The sequence below is a fragment of the Martes martes genome, assembly GCF_963455335.1.
Source record: "Martes martes genome assembly, chromosome: 12".
NCBI lineage: Eukaryota > Metazoa > Chordata > Mammalia > Carnivora > Mustelidae > Martes > Martes martes.
The window spans coordinates 6,605,893-6,619,828 of record NC_137900.1 but is presented as its reverse complement, the minus strand read 5'-3'; the positions used below and the strand labels follow the sequence as shown (position 1 = coordinate 6,619,828).

The 13,936-nt window shown below is 41.0% G+C and overlaps 1 protein-coding gene across 1 annotated transcript in view; it reads right to left on the bottom strand.

Annotated features, from left to right (window-relative positions):
- The window catches only part of GLIS3 (GLIS family zinc finger 3), a gene marked incomplete at both ends in the record, with an annotated part of 427,960 nt that overhangs the window by 152,794 nt on the left and 261,230 nt on the right, over positions 1-13,936 (bottom strand). The gene's annotated exons all lie outside the window — the stretch shown is intronic.

The following is a 13,936-nucleotide window of genomic DNA, read 5'->3' as shown; positions in this document are numbered from 1 at the left end:
AGCAGAGAGCCCGACACAGGGCTCGATCCCAGGACCCTGGGATCATGACCTGAGCCGAAGGCAGAGGCTTTAACCTACTGAGCCACCCAGGTGCCCCAGGGTCACTGGCTCTTAATTATCAGCAGGAGTGACATAGAATCCAAACGTGCCTGAATTGGAAGAAATGAGAGTCAAAGTCAAGGTGAAGGGCCATGACTGAGACTCTCCTGCCCAGTAAACAATGTTCTCCTGTCCTCAGTACAGTCCTTGTCCCTGTACACAGACCCTAATTCACAAAGAAAATTTTAGACCATCTCAGTCAAAATTAGATATGATTTTTCTGGGGCTCCTGGGTGGCTCAGTCGGGTAAGCGTCCGACTCTCAACTTCAGCTCAGGTCACGATCTCAGGGTCATGAGAACAAGCCCCACGTCGGGCTCTGCACTGGATGGAGAGTCTACTCGACACTCTCTCTCCCTTAGCCTCACCCCCTCTCTCTACCTCTCTTAAAAAAAGAAAAAAAAGGTATGATTTTTCTGTCAGGAAATTCTACAATTTTAAGATTTGTTAATTGCAAAGCACTGGTTCCTGGTAGGTATTTGAGGCCAGAAGGGAGACGTATGTTCCTCTCTAGAATACCATCTTCTACCACAGATTGTGTGGACATACAGCAGCTACTATTAGGTCCATTATTATTACTATTTTTTTTAATGAAATGTGTCACCTAGCAATAGCTAGAGATTTTTCAAGTAATAAAACATTTTTGCTTTCTTCTAAGAAGTCTAAAATTACTCTGGCAAAGAGAGGGATTATTGTTATGCTACACCCCACAGAAGCAGAGGTCATCTGCGTTAGGGGTAGGAGGCACAGACCCAAATTACAGAGTGACGCAGCAATCTAGTCCCACAAAAATTATTTCTTAATGTCTCCTGGTGGTTTTTGCCATTCCCAATGGCAATGCAAGCTCTGCAGTGTTACTAAACTATAAACTGCCTCGCTTGTTCTACCCACATCAGTTAGAAATTCATTTGCAGAGAAAAAGAAGAGAAATAAGCCAGTCAGGATAATTAAAATAAATTAAGTGAGGGACTGTCAAGAATGACTTCCCTGAAGGAAAACAGAGTCTTCTTTAGGCAAATGAAATAATAATTCACAGAAAATGAAAACTATCAAACAGATTCTCAATACCTCGGAGTCCAGGGAGTGAGGCGTTTTGCACCTTGACAGTGTAGGCTGAGCTTGACCCGACAGGAGACCCCGCCCCTCACCAGCACCTCCTGTGAGCAGATGGGGATACCTGTGCTGGGTCTGCAGCTGTGCAGCCCAGGAGCCAGGAAGCCTGGGAAAGAAATCAGGCTTTGGGCATTTGCTGCAGATGATCTGCTCTGGGGTTTTGGTGGTTATCCAAATTCAACTTTTTTTTTTTTTAAGATTTTATTTATTTTTGCAAGAGACACAGAGATCCTGAGCATGAGAGGTGGAGGAGGGGCCGAGGGAGAAGCAGACTCCCCACTGAGCAGGAAGACTGATGTGGGGCTCAATCCCAAGACCCCGAGATCATGATCTAAGCTGAAGGCAGATGCTTAACTGACTTAGCCACCCAGGTGCCCTGAATCAAGCTTTTTTTTTTTTTTTTTTGTAAGATTTTATTTATTTATTTGAGAGAGAGAGAGAGAGCACAAGTGGGGCAAGAGGTAGGAGGAGATTCAGACTCCCCTCTGAGCAGGGAGCCCAATGTGGGGCTCGATCCCAGGACCCTGAGATCATGACCTGAGCCAAAGGCAGATGCTCAACTGACTGAGCCACCCAGGTACCCCCTCCGAATCAAACTTTAAATAGGGGTTGAAACTTGCTTGTGTGATAAGAAACTGTTCACAGAATTCCACCACCATCTCCTTTCCCCAACCCCATTCTGATCTCTCAGATTTACCGGAAACTTGTTTATAATTAGGAATATCTTGCTATTATTCTACCATCTGATTTTTCATCCCCAGTGCCATATATACCACTGAGTTCCCAATTAACAGAGGCTATTCCTCAAAGCTAGCTATAGTTTGAGGCTCAGGACTGGTCTCCCAAAAAAATATTGAGTAAGTCTGGAGATCAGGCCCAACATTGAATAGAATGTGGTAACTGGCAAACAAGACAACACCACTTGCATAGACCAGGAAGGAGCTTCAAATTGGCAGGTCACTTGTTCGTGTGAGGTCATCCAAGGGGACAGACCATGCAACTCCCTCCACCTGCACTATGGCCTGGGAGAGAGGTAGAACAGAGAAGACAGAGAGCATGGGGGTCCAACAGCATGCACACAATCAAAATCACAGGGGGCTGAGTTAGCAGATTGTTACAAACCCTATGGGTCTAATGCCCCTTATTGAACTCAGCATACCACTGACTTCAATGGAACTTTTGCCTCAGTAAGGGAGGACAGCATGAGGCCCAGAAATGCATAGAATTTGAAACTATCCATTTATAAAAAGGGACCCAAAAAATCTTTAAGAAAGAGACTGTTTATATAGTTTAAACTAGATAATCCTGTGGGCAAGTGGAACCAGTAAGAGGGATCCAGATACAATCTGTAACACACTCTGGGAATCCTTTTTGTCCCCATGAGCCTGACAGACTTCTCCTGAACCTAGGAAAACTAACAGAGGAAAGCCCCTACATCCTCCCCCACTGAGAGACATCCGGGGGTGAAACCTCTTCTGCCCCCTCAGGAGACCCCAGCAGGGAGCAGTAGGATCCCCAGGGGCACCAGACAAACCAAGTCAATCAAAATAGCACTACAGGGGCTCCTGGGTGGCTCAGTGGGTTAAGCCTCTGCCTTTGGCTTCTGCCTTCATTATCTCAGGGTCCTGAGATCGAGCCCTGTATCGGGCTCTCTGCTCAGCGGGGAGTCTGCTTCCCCCCCACCTCTCTGCCTGCCTCTTGCCTACTTGTGATCTCTCTCTGTGTCAAATAAGTTAATAAAATCTCTCTCTCTCTCTCTATATATATATATATATATAAAATTATTTTTTAAAAAATAGCACTACAAACGCTTTGAAGATTAAACTGCCACTGGAACCATGGCCACTGCAGTAGTCAGAGACCCCCATGCTAAACCTAAACAGGGTGACTGCCTACTAAAATGAAAAATGGAAATAGAATCTGGAGTTTCCAAACATAAAAGACAACATATCAAGGATACAATAAAAATCACCCATCAACCATGAAACCAAGAAAATCACAACCTGAACGAAAAAGATGATCAACAAATGCCAATACTAAAACGAATCAGATAAATCAGATGCTGGAATTCTCTGAAAAGGATTTTAAAGCAACTTTTGTAAAAACACTTGAGTCAATTATAAATTTTCTTGAAATAAGTGAAAAAAAAAAAAGAGAAAAATCTCAGGAAAGAAATAGAAACTAGATTCAAGTGGAAATTATAGAACTGAAGCACAAAATAATAGGAATTTTAAAACTCACCAAAAAGAATCAATTGTAGGACAAGAGGGGACAGAATCAGTGAACTTGAGGACAGAACAAAAGAATTCACCCAATTTCAACGAAGAGAGAAAACATACTGAAAAAATAGGCAACAGAGCCTTTGGGGCCTGTGAGGCAATAACAAAAGGCTAGTATTCCATCATCAGACTCACAGAAGAAGACAAGAAAGAGAGTAGGTCTGGAAGACTGTATGAAGAAATAATGGCCCCAAACTTCCCAAATTTAGCAAAAGACACAAACCCACAGCTCCAAAGAACCTAGTGGGTCCAAACAAGATGAACCCAGAAAAATCCACACTCAGAAAAATCATGATTACAATTTTAAAAATAAAGGAGAGAGGCGCCTGGGTGGCTCAGGGGGTTAAGCCTCTGCCTTCGGCTCAGGTCATGGTCTCAGAGTCCTGGGATTGAGCCCCGCATCGGGCTCTCTGCTCAGCAGGGAGCCTGCTTCCTCCTCTTTCTCTACCTGCCTCTCTGCCTACTTGTGATCTCTGTCAAATAAATAAATAAAATCTTTAAAAATAATAATAAACAATAAAAATAAAGGAGAAAAATCTTAAAAGCAGCCGGAGAGAAAGGATACACTAGTTATGCATGAACATCAATTCAAATGACAGTGGAATTTTCATCTGGAACCATGGAGGACAGAACAAAGTGGTTTCACATGCTAAAGGGAAAGAACTGTCAACTGAGAATTGTATATCCAGAGAAACTATCTTTCAGGAGTGCAGGAAAAACAAAAATATTCTCAGATGAAGAAAAACACAGAATTTGATGTTAGCAAAGCTACCCATAGAGATTAGCTAAAGATAGTTCTTCAAACTGAAAGGAGATGAAAAAAGAATCCTGGGACATCAGGAAGAAAGAAAATAAAAAGGGAAAAGATAGAAATAGTGGTACTTACAATAGATGATCACTTGTTCATGAATTTTATAAACAACATTTGATGACTGAGACCAAAATTACAACATAATGTGATCCTCAAGACAATGATGTTTAAAAGTTGGGAAGGTAAGAAGATTTAAATGGAAGTGAGGTTTCCATACTTCACACAAAATCTGTAGGGAAGGCACAGGCCCTACCACAGCTACCATGGTCTTAACAAAGAAGAACTGAGGGATAAGAGTCACCCTCTCTGCTAGGAAGGCTTACTGAGGACAGTGTCCTAGTGATAGAAACACAGACATACTGATCAACTGTGGAGAACAGAGAACCCAGCAGCTGGCCCACACAAACGTGTTCAACGGGTATATGACAAAGGTGCAAATGAAGGAAGGGTAGCCTTTTCAACAAATGGTATTAGAACACCATAGATAAATGGATGTCTACAGACAAAAATGAGTCTTGACCTAAGCCTCATACTTTATGCAAAAATGAAGTAAAAATGGATTACAGGTGTGAACATAAAACTATACAAGTTTTAGAAAGAAATAGGTAAAAATCTTTGGTGTCTAGAATTAGGTCAACCAGGCCAAGAGTTCTTAGACTTAACACCAAAAGCACTATCCATAAGAAGAAAGAGTGATAAATTTGTCCTCATCAAAATTAGAAGTTTTTGCTCTGTGGAAGTCCACAGGAAGATGGGAAAAACAAGCTATGCTTGGAGAATATGTTTGCAAACACACATGCAACAAAGGACCAGTGTATAGATTATTCATATAGATAGATAGGTATTTTTAAAAACTCGAAATTCAAGGTAATAAAACAATCCAACTAGAAAGTGGGAAGAAATGTGTACAGACATGTCACAGAAGAGGATATACAGATGACAAGGGAATACATGAGAAGATTTCAACATCATTAGCCACTAGGAAAATGCAAATTAAAACCAGGAGATATCACCACTTGCCTCTTAGAATGGCTAAGAATAAAAAATAGTGACAACACCAAGTGCTGACATGGATGCGGGGAAACCGGCTCACTCATACACTGCTTGGAGGAATGTCAAGTGGTATGGACACTACGGCAAAGAGTTTAATAGTTTCCTATAAAACTAAGCATAAGGGGCACCTGGCTGGCTCAGTAAGTAGAAGTATCTGATTCTTGAATCTCAGGGTTATGGGTTTGAGCCCCACATTGTGTATAGAGATTACTTTAAAAAATTTCTTTAAAAATTATCAGACAACCCAGAAACTGCAACAGTGGGCATTTATCCAGAGAAACGAGAACTTATATCCACACAAAAACCTGCGCGCAAAATATTCATAGCAGTTTCATTTGTAAAACGCCTCAAATGGGACTCAACCTAGATGTCCTTCACCAGGTAAATGGTTAAACCAAGTGTGGAACACTGTGAAATAAACATACCCTGCAATATTACTCAGCAATAAACAGGAATAAAATACTGATACAACAAACTGAACGAATTTTGAATTGAATTTTCAGTGAATTAGGTTGAATGTAAAAGGCCAATCCAAAGAAGTTACATATGTGTGGTTCCACTTATGTAACACTTCTGAACTGAAGAAAAAAAAAGCAGTAGGGGGCGGATTAATGGTTGTCAGAAAAGTCAGGGATCGGGGATGGGAGGGCGGGAGGCAAGTAGGGATGATTATGAAAAGGAAACAGAAGAGGTCCTTGTGGTGTGGTTTCAAATGGTCAGTATCTTGATTGTGATGGTGGATATGAGAACCCAAATTGTATAGAATTACACATGTACACATGAGTCCATTTCTGTATCATTTCCTACTAGTGCCTGTAAACTACAATTATCTCAAAAAACATTTCAATGTCAGAAGGGGCACCTGGATGGCTCAGTGGGTTAAAGCCTCTGCCTTCGGCTCAGGTCATGATCCAGGGTCCTGGGATCGAGCCCCACATCGGGCTCTCTGCTCAGCGGGGAGCCTGCTTCCCCCCTCTCTCTCTGCCTGCCTCTCTGCCTACTTGTGATTTCTGTCTGTTGAATAAATAAAGAAAAATCTTTAAAAAAAAAAAACATTTCAATGTCAGAAACCTTAAGAGTGTCACAATTTGAACGATGAAACCAGGTAATATTTCCAGTATGAAGTTAATTCTCAAACGTGGCGTGTGGCACCCTCAGCCAGATGCACAGCATGGAGAGGGCCCCGGGCAAACTGCTTTTGTAGGGAGTTTTTCATCACTCAATTAATCACCACTGAAAAGCCACTGCTTTATGAGAGAAAGGGGAAGGGGACGTTATGTTCAGACAGTAGTAGAATCCTTCCGAATGAAGACAGATGCTAGTAAACACCTTATCCGTCAATTAGCAATTACTGACACCAACAGGTCATTAGCTCCAAAGGCCAGTGACACATCTGTTTCCTTCACCAAAGGCTGATCAGCACCTGGCACAGTCCCTGATTCATGAGAGGCACTCAGTAGAGTTGATTGGTAAAGAACAAATTCACACCTCTCACAGTGTGGCTAAAGAAAGAAATTCCTGCCCACTAGGACTTGACCATGCTCTAGCTCTGTAGGTCAAGTAGGGACTTCCTGATGTGCTAACCATCCCCTAAGCTTGTGCCTTCTACACAGAAGAGTGAAGAATACCTTTTTAAAAAAATTTTATTTAAATTCAATTTAGTTAACATACAGTGTATTATTAGTTTCAGGGGTAGAATTTAGTGATTCCTCAGTTGCATATAACACCCAGTGCTCATTACATTAAGTGTCCTCCTTCATGCCCATCCCCCAGTTACCCCATCCCCTACCCTCCTCCCCTCGAGCAGCCCTCAGTTTTTTTCCTGTGGTTACGAGTCTTTTATGGTTTGCCTCCCTCTCTGTTTTTATTTTATTTTTCCTTCCCTTCCTCTAGCTCCTCTTTTTTGCTACTTAAATTCCACGAGTGAAATTATATGGTATTTGTCTTTCTCTGACTTATTTCGCTTAGTGTAATGCCCTCTAGTTCCATTCATGTTATTGCAAATGGCAAGATTTCATTCTCTTTGATGGCCAATAACACTCCGTTGTGTGTGTATGTGTGTGTGTGTGTAGACTACATCTTCATCCATTCATCCGTCAATGGGCATCTGGTCTCTTTCCCATAGTTTGGTCATTGAGGACGTTAGTGCTATAAACATTGGGGTCCATGTGCCCTTTTGAATCACTACTGTTTTTTTTTTATCCTTTGGATAAATACCTAGTAGTGTAATTGCTGGGTCATAGGACAGTTCTATTTTTAACTTTTTGAGACACCTCCATACTATTTTCCAGAGTGGCTGCCTCAGTTTGCATTCCTATCAACAGCGTAGGAGGGCTCCCCTTTCTCCACATCCCTGTCAAATCTATTGTTTCCTGAGTTGTTAATTTTAGCCATTTTGACAGTGTGAGGTGATACCTCATTGTGGTTTTGATTTGTATTTCCTTGATGCCAAGTGATATTGAACGTTTTTTCATGTGTCTGTTGGCCATCTGTGTATCTACTTTGGAGAAGTGTCTGTTCATGTCTTCTGCCTATTCCTTGACTGGATTTTTTGTTTTTGGGGTGTTGAGTTTGGATACCAGCCCTTTATCTGATATGTCATTGTGAATACCTTCTCCCATTCTGTAGATTGCGTTTTAGTTTTGTTGATGGTTTCCTTTGCTGAGCAAAAAGGCTTTTTATCTTGATGAAGTCCCAATAGCTCATATTTTGCCTTTGTTTCCCTTGCCTTTGGAGACATGTCTAGAAAGAAGTTGCTGTGGCTGAGATCACAGAGGTTGCTGCCTGCTTTCTCCTCTAGGATTTTGATGGATTCCTGTCTCACATTTAGGTCTTTCATCCATTTTGAGTCTATTTTTGCATCTGGTGTAAGAAAATGGTGCAGTTTCATTCTTTGGCATGTGGCTGTCCAATTTTCCCAGAATCATTTGTGGAAGAGATGGTCTTTCTTCCATTAGATATTCTTTCCTGATTTGTCGAGGATTACTTGACCATAGAGTTGAGGGTCTATTTCTGAGTTCTCTATTCTGTTCCATTGATCGATGTGTCTGTTTTTGTGCCAGTACCATACTGTCTTGATGACTACAGGTTTATAATAAGGCTCGAAGACTGGAATTGTGATGCCTCCAGCTTTGATTTTTCTTTTAGAACATTATTTTGGCTATTCAGGGTCTTTTCTGGTTCCATACAAATTTTAGAACTCTTTGTTCCAGCTCTGTGAAAAATGCTGGTGGTATTTTGATAGGGATAGCACTCAATGTGTAGATTGCTTCGAGTAGCTTAGACATCTTAACAATACTTGTTATGAGTAAAGGAATACTTGATGTAATGACCTAAAGCTGTCCTAAAGTCAAAATTAATTTTCAAATACCCAACCATATCCATGATTAATATTTAAACATATATTAAATTTTATACAAGCTTAATTTCATACAAATCCAAGAACTGAGCACACCTCCATCCCTTCCTCACTCACTCACACACACACACACACACACACACACCAAAGTTCATCCCTTATAGTATGCAAGCCCTAGAATTTGAAAAACGAAAAGACCTAACTGACAAAGGGGTTCTTAGAAGTATGGAATGTCAAAGTGAAACCGTTTCATCAGGCAGGGAACCACACTGTTGTTTCTGATGTGGAAAGTGAAGGCTCTGGAACTTGACAAGAGTTTCACAGTATCTGTACCCTGGCTAGCTCTCACGCAGAAGTAGCTCCCTGCACACGAGAGAAGTGCCCAGCTCCTGCCACCACTTGTGTGGAGAGGGTGTTAAGAGAGAGGAACGGTGTGTCAGACATCTTGCAGCAGGGAGCTGTGTCAGCTCTTAAAACCTGGAAAGCGTTTTACTGAGATGCCCTGGAGGCCAGTGTACAAACTGGTAGGTCAATAGCCACCATTATAACGGGTGTCCCTTTTACTCTTACTTTTACCTTCCCCTCCCTGCCCCCAAAGTCTCTTACAGGAGACGTCACAGGGCTCAAATCTTCAGGCAGCTCAATCAACGCAAAGGATACCAGAAGTAAAACACAAAGAATCACGTAATTAGAAAACCTGGATGTACCAGCTGTAGTTATAATTTCGTTTGAAGGGTTACTACATTGGGAACACTCAGGAAAATCACACAAGTCCTGGAGTCTCATCACTCCGCTTGCTATATCTTCATTTGTCATACTTCACATGGTGATAGATGCACTTATCAGTACTTTCATTTTTGTTTTAATTTAATTATAGTTTTGTATTTTAACTGTGGCTTAACATGGGAGTGGACAATATTTTCTTATTATACGGTTTGTCATGACTTTAAGTGGGTTTGAAATTTTAATTGAAATTTATTGTACCTTAAGGCCAAATACTTTTAGAGGAACTGAAGTCAGATTTTATAGTGCAAAGTCAATGAGACAACAGGACTCCCCGCTGGAAACTTCGCTTTAGGGCAGCTTTGTCTGTTCATATCATAGCCACAACAAAGTGGTGTTAGAGTGTGGACACTCAGAGGACAAGAATAGTGGTATTCACTTTATTCTTATTTGGTGCCTACAGTAATGCTTAGTGTTAATCACACACACACACACACACACACACACACACGTTTTCCAGAAGTAGTTTTGGGGAGGGGGGGAAGTGACTTTTGTTTTCAGCTATCAAAATGTAAAAGCACAGAACCAAAGAAAAGGGATTAGTGAAAAATTAGTTGTTTGTATATCTTAATGTTAGGTGCTTCTTTGAGAAAGGGAAATCCTTCTGAAAGGTTCTGCTGAAATATGTTCATGGAAACTGCCCTGCTCCCTTTACCCATGGGATACACAATGAATACAAAGAGGTTCTAAACCAAACCCCTCTCAAAGTAAAGGAAGACATGCTCATTTATGGGACAGAGTTGGTAAGATTCTTAACCCAGAAGCTCAATATTTCTTTTCCATTATTAAGGAGAAAGTGGTATTAAACCTGGCTGATGGGCGTGTTTATTATAACGATTCTTTCTACTTTTGACAATTTTTGTGAATTTCCATAATAAAGTAAAAAAAAAAAAGTTAACAGTGGATTTGCTGTCTTTGTAAAAGTATTCTCGTTCTCTAAATATTATTCTAGTTTTAATTTAGCCAGTGTAAAACAAAAGACCAGAGTGTGTGATATCTAATAATCTCTACTTTGACCAATTCTGATAAGGTCAAACACTTTTATCCCCTAGGAGGTGCCATACAAAATTGTCTTTAGTTTAATTGGATGTGTGTGAAGATTTTCCACTTGGGAATAAAATCCTCAGCAAATCCTTGCGGACTGTTTTCCCTGTGCGATGTGGAGCCAACAGGCCAAGGCTCTCAGTAAGGCTGGCTGCCAGGGTAAATCGTGGCTTTCCTGGCTTCACACGTGAGCCAGATGTTGGGGATTTTCTGAGCTATAGAATCGTGGGGAAGAAGGTTTTTGCATTTCCTGTGTTCTCATTCCAGCTCTCAAACTTTCTGGATTTATGGCCAGTCAACAGTGTCACGAACTGGCCTGGAAATATCCCCGGAGTAAAGCCCATTGACAATGTACCTGACTCTGTCACGGCCTCATACCATCTGTCAGATCAGGGTCTCTTTGTACTGCTTCTTCCCCCAACTGTTCTGCAGAAAGTCAGGGAGGAAGGTGTCATCTTTAATTTGCTGAAACCTGCAACTCAGTGCAATTCTATTATGACTCGAAAACATAGTTTATTGCCTTTACGATTTTATGATATTCATATTTGTCTATCATAGACAATCAAGACATTCATGAAGGTACAAATGTATATGTGTTATCATGGGTATATGTAAAAATTTCCAATAATCTCACTGTCCTTGGAGAACCAACATCGTTTTCATTTATTTCCAAAGATAACCAAGGGATTCCTGGGATCACAATGAATGTCTATACTTGCCATCGTTAGAATGTATGCTTGCATATGCATGCAAACATACATTTAAACATCGTATTACAAGCACTTTCCTTATTATTAAATATTTTTAAATGACTTTGATGGCTGCATACTTTCAATGAGGTTATACCATAATTCATTTTCCTAATCCCATACCACCGGATATTTAGTTTGTTCTCAAATTTCTTTGTCTATGTAAACAATCTGCTTTGCCAAATTTTGACACTAGAGAATCCAATGGACAATGATCTGTTTTCTGAATAATCACTTCCTTTCTATTTCAACCAGCCTTCTTAGGAACAGCACTTCTCAGACTCTGGTATGCATCAGAATCGTCCAGAAGGTTTTGTTAAAACACCAATTTCTGGGCCCCACTCCCAGGACTTCTGACTGAGAAGGTCTTGAGGTGGGTCTGAGAATTTGCATTTCTGACAAGTTCCGTGGTCTGGACCACGCCTTGAGAAATGCTGTTCTGGAGAAGCACCTGCTGGATTGATGAAACAGACACAGACAGAGGCTTCTCGTCGTGGGCTCCTCGCTTTTTCACCCTCCCATCGAGAAGTAAAAAGCTGCTTCAGTTGATAATTCACAGCGCAGTCCGTGGCCTGGCATGTGCTCAGGTGCCCTCCTTATGTTGAAAAATGTTTGGCAAATAAGTAATGTTGGCAGGAGAGACTGCAGTTTTGACACCTACACCTCGATTTGGGATTCATTTTTCTCACTCAAGATTTGGCAAGTGCATCTCTTCCTTAAGGTTAGGCTGTGAAAATATACTCTGACTCACAAACCTACTTTAAAATACCACCAAAAGTAATCAACTATTTCCACAACTAATGAGAATTCAACATCTTCGTTTTGAGTTGTTTTACATGTTTTGCCTGTACAGAGAGATCTACGTACTTACACTGGAACTGTGCATTATTGTGTGACTAAATCATCAGGACGAGAACGGTCTCTCTGCGCCTAGCCTCTCCCTGATGTTGCCCGTGCTCAGCCCTGCCACCTACGCTGTCCTCCTCAAATTCATTCCTTATCTACTGTTTATTATTTGTTGCCAGCAATATGGCAAATGAGATGTTCAGAAATATTACTTCTGATGCAGCACATCTAAAAACGCTGGTTAAAAGCTTTTAAAGAATACCTTTTTAGGGGCACCTGGGTGGCTCAGTGGGTTAAAGCCTCTGCCTTCGGCTCAGGTCATGATCCCAGGGTCCTGGAATCGAGCCCTGTGTTGGGCTCTCTGCTCGGCCGGGAGCCTGCTTCCTCCTCTCTCTCTGCCTGCCTCTCTGCCTACTTGTGATCTCTGTCTGTCAAGTAAATAGATAAAATTAAAAAAAAAAAAAAAAAAGAATACCTTTTTAAATGCATGGCTGACCTGGCAACCGAGCAAGGGAATGTTTTAAAGGCCAGAAAACAAACACATACACAAAGAAAAAATGCCTGTAATCAAGGGTAAGCGAGAACTGGGGATATTCTACTAATTCCAGGCACCTTAGAGCTTGGCTCCTAAAGGGGCAGGTGGGAAAAACAAAGCACGGATCCAGATTTGGGTTTAAGTTCAGAGAGAGACTCACTCATAATGGCAACAAGGTCAGCAAATGAATGAGGAAAAAAAATATGTATAAACAAATCTGCCCTACAGAGTGGGACATTGGACAAAAATGTCTTATCACTTGATAAAGAAGGGAAAGGGGGGAAAAAAAAAAAAGGCTGCCCGAAGAATTGCTAACCCCAAACCCTGGATTTGGATCCTATATTCGTATTACTTGTAGGGGCCAAAACACCCCAAAACTGCTATTTTCAGTTACAGTGACAGAGAGCTGAGAGAGTCCCTGAGATTTTAGAAGCAACAAAGGCAAGCCCTCTCTGGAAGGATGCGTTTTCAGTCGAGGCCTGAGAGAACTCCCAGAGATGAAGTTTCTCAAGAGTGTGGGCTCACAGTAAAACGTTACCACTGAGTGATCCTCAGGAGACTCTACTCACTACAGAGTAAGACCTGAAAAGATTGTCAGCTTTGTAAGCATTGAAATATCATGTCTATTTGTATTATTTAAATAGCCTAAGAAATAAGAGAGAAAAATAGCCTATGTCAAGTAAGCAAAAACTTTTAAAAATTGAGCAGGCAGTTTTGAAAAATAAAAACTACTTTTGAAAATGGCATGTGCAATGAATAAAAATAAAAATTTAGTGTATGAGTTAAACAGCAGAGACATGGCTGAAGAAAGACTTAGTAACCCGGGAAGTGGATGTGTGTACATTAGGTGGGATAGGCAGAGAGCCAATGTGATTTAAAAAAAAAAAAATTATGGAAGTTTAAAAGATATAGAAGGTAAACAGAAAACATATAATAAATCAACTTCTAATCAGAGTTCCAGGAAGTGATAGCACAGTGATGGAGGGAAGGCAGTATTTTAAAAAAGAATGGTCCTGAATTGAAAAAGACAAAATGCTAAGTCTTGGGAACGACGATGATTTCTAAGTGACACAAATGAAAAATTCATCCCTAGGCACATTACAGCAAAAACATCAAAGACAAGGAGGAGACCTTAAAAGCAGCTGAAAGAAAACTCAGATCACATACAGGGAAATGGCAGTTAGACGCAAGAGCGACAGCGGTAGCCAGGCAGAGAACGGGACCTCCAAAGTGCTATCTATCTAAAACCATACACACGGTGTGAAGG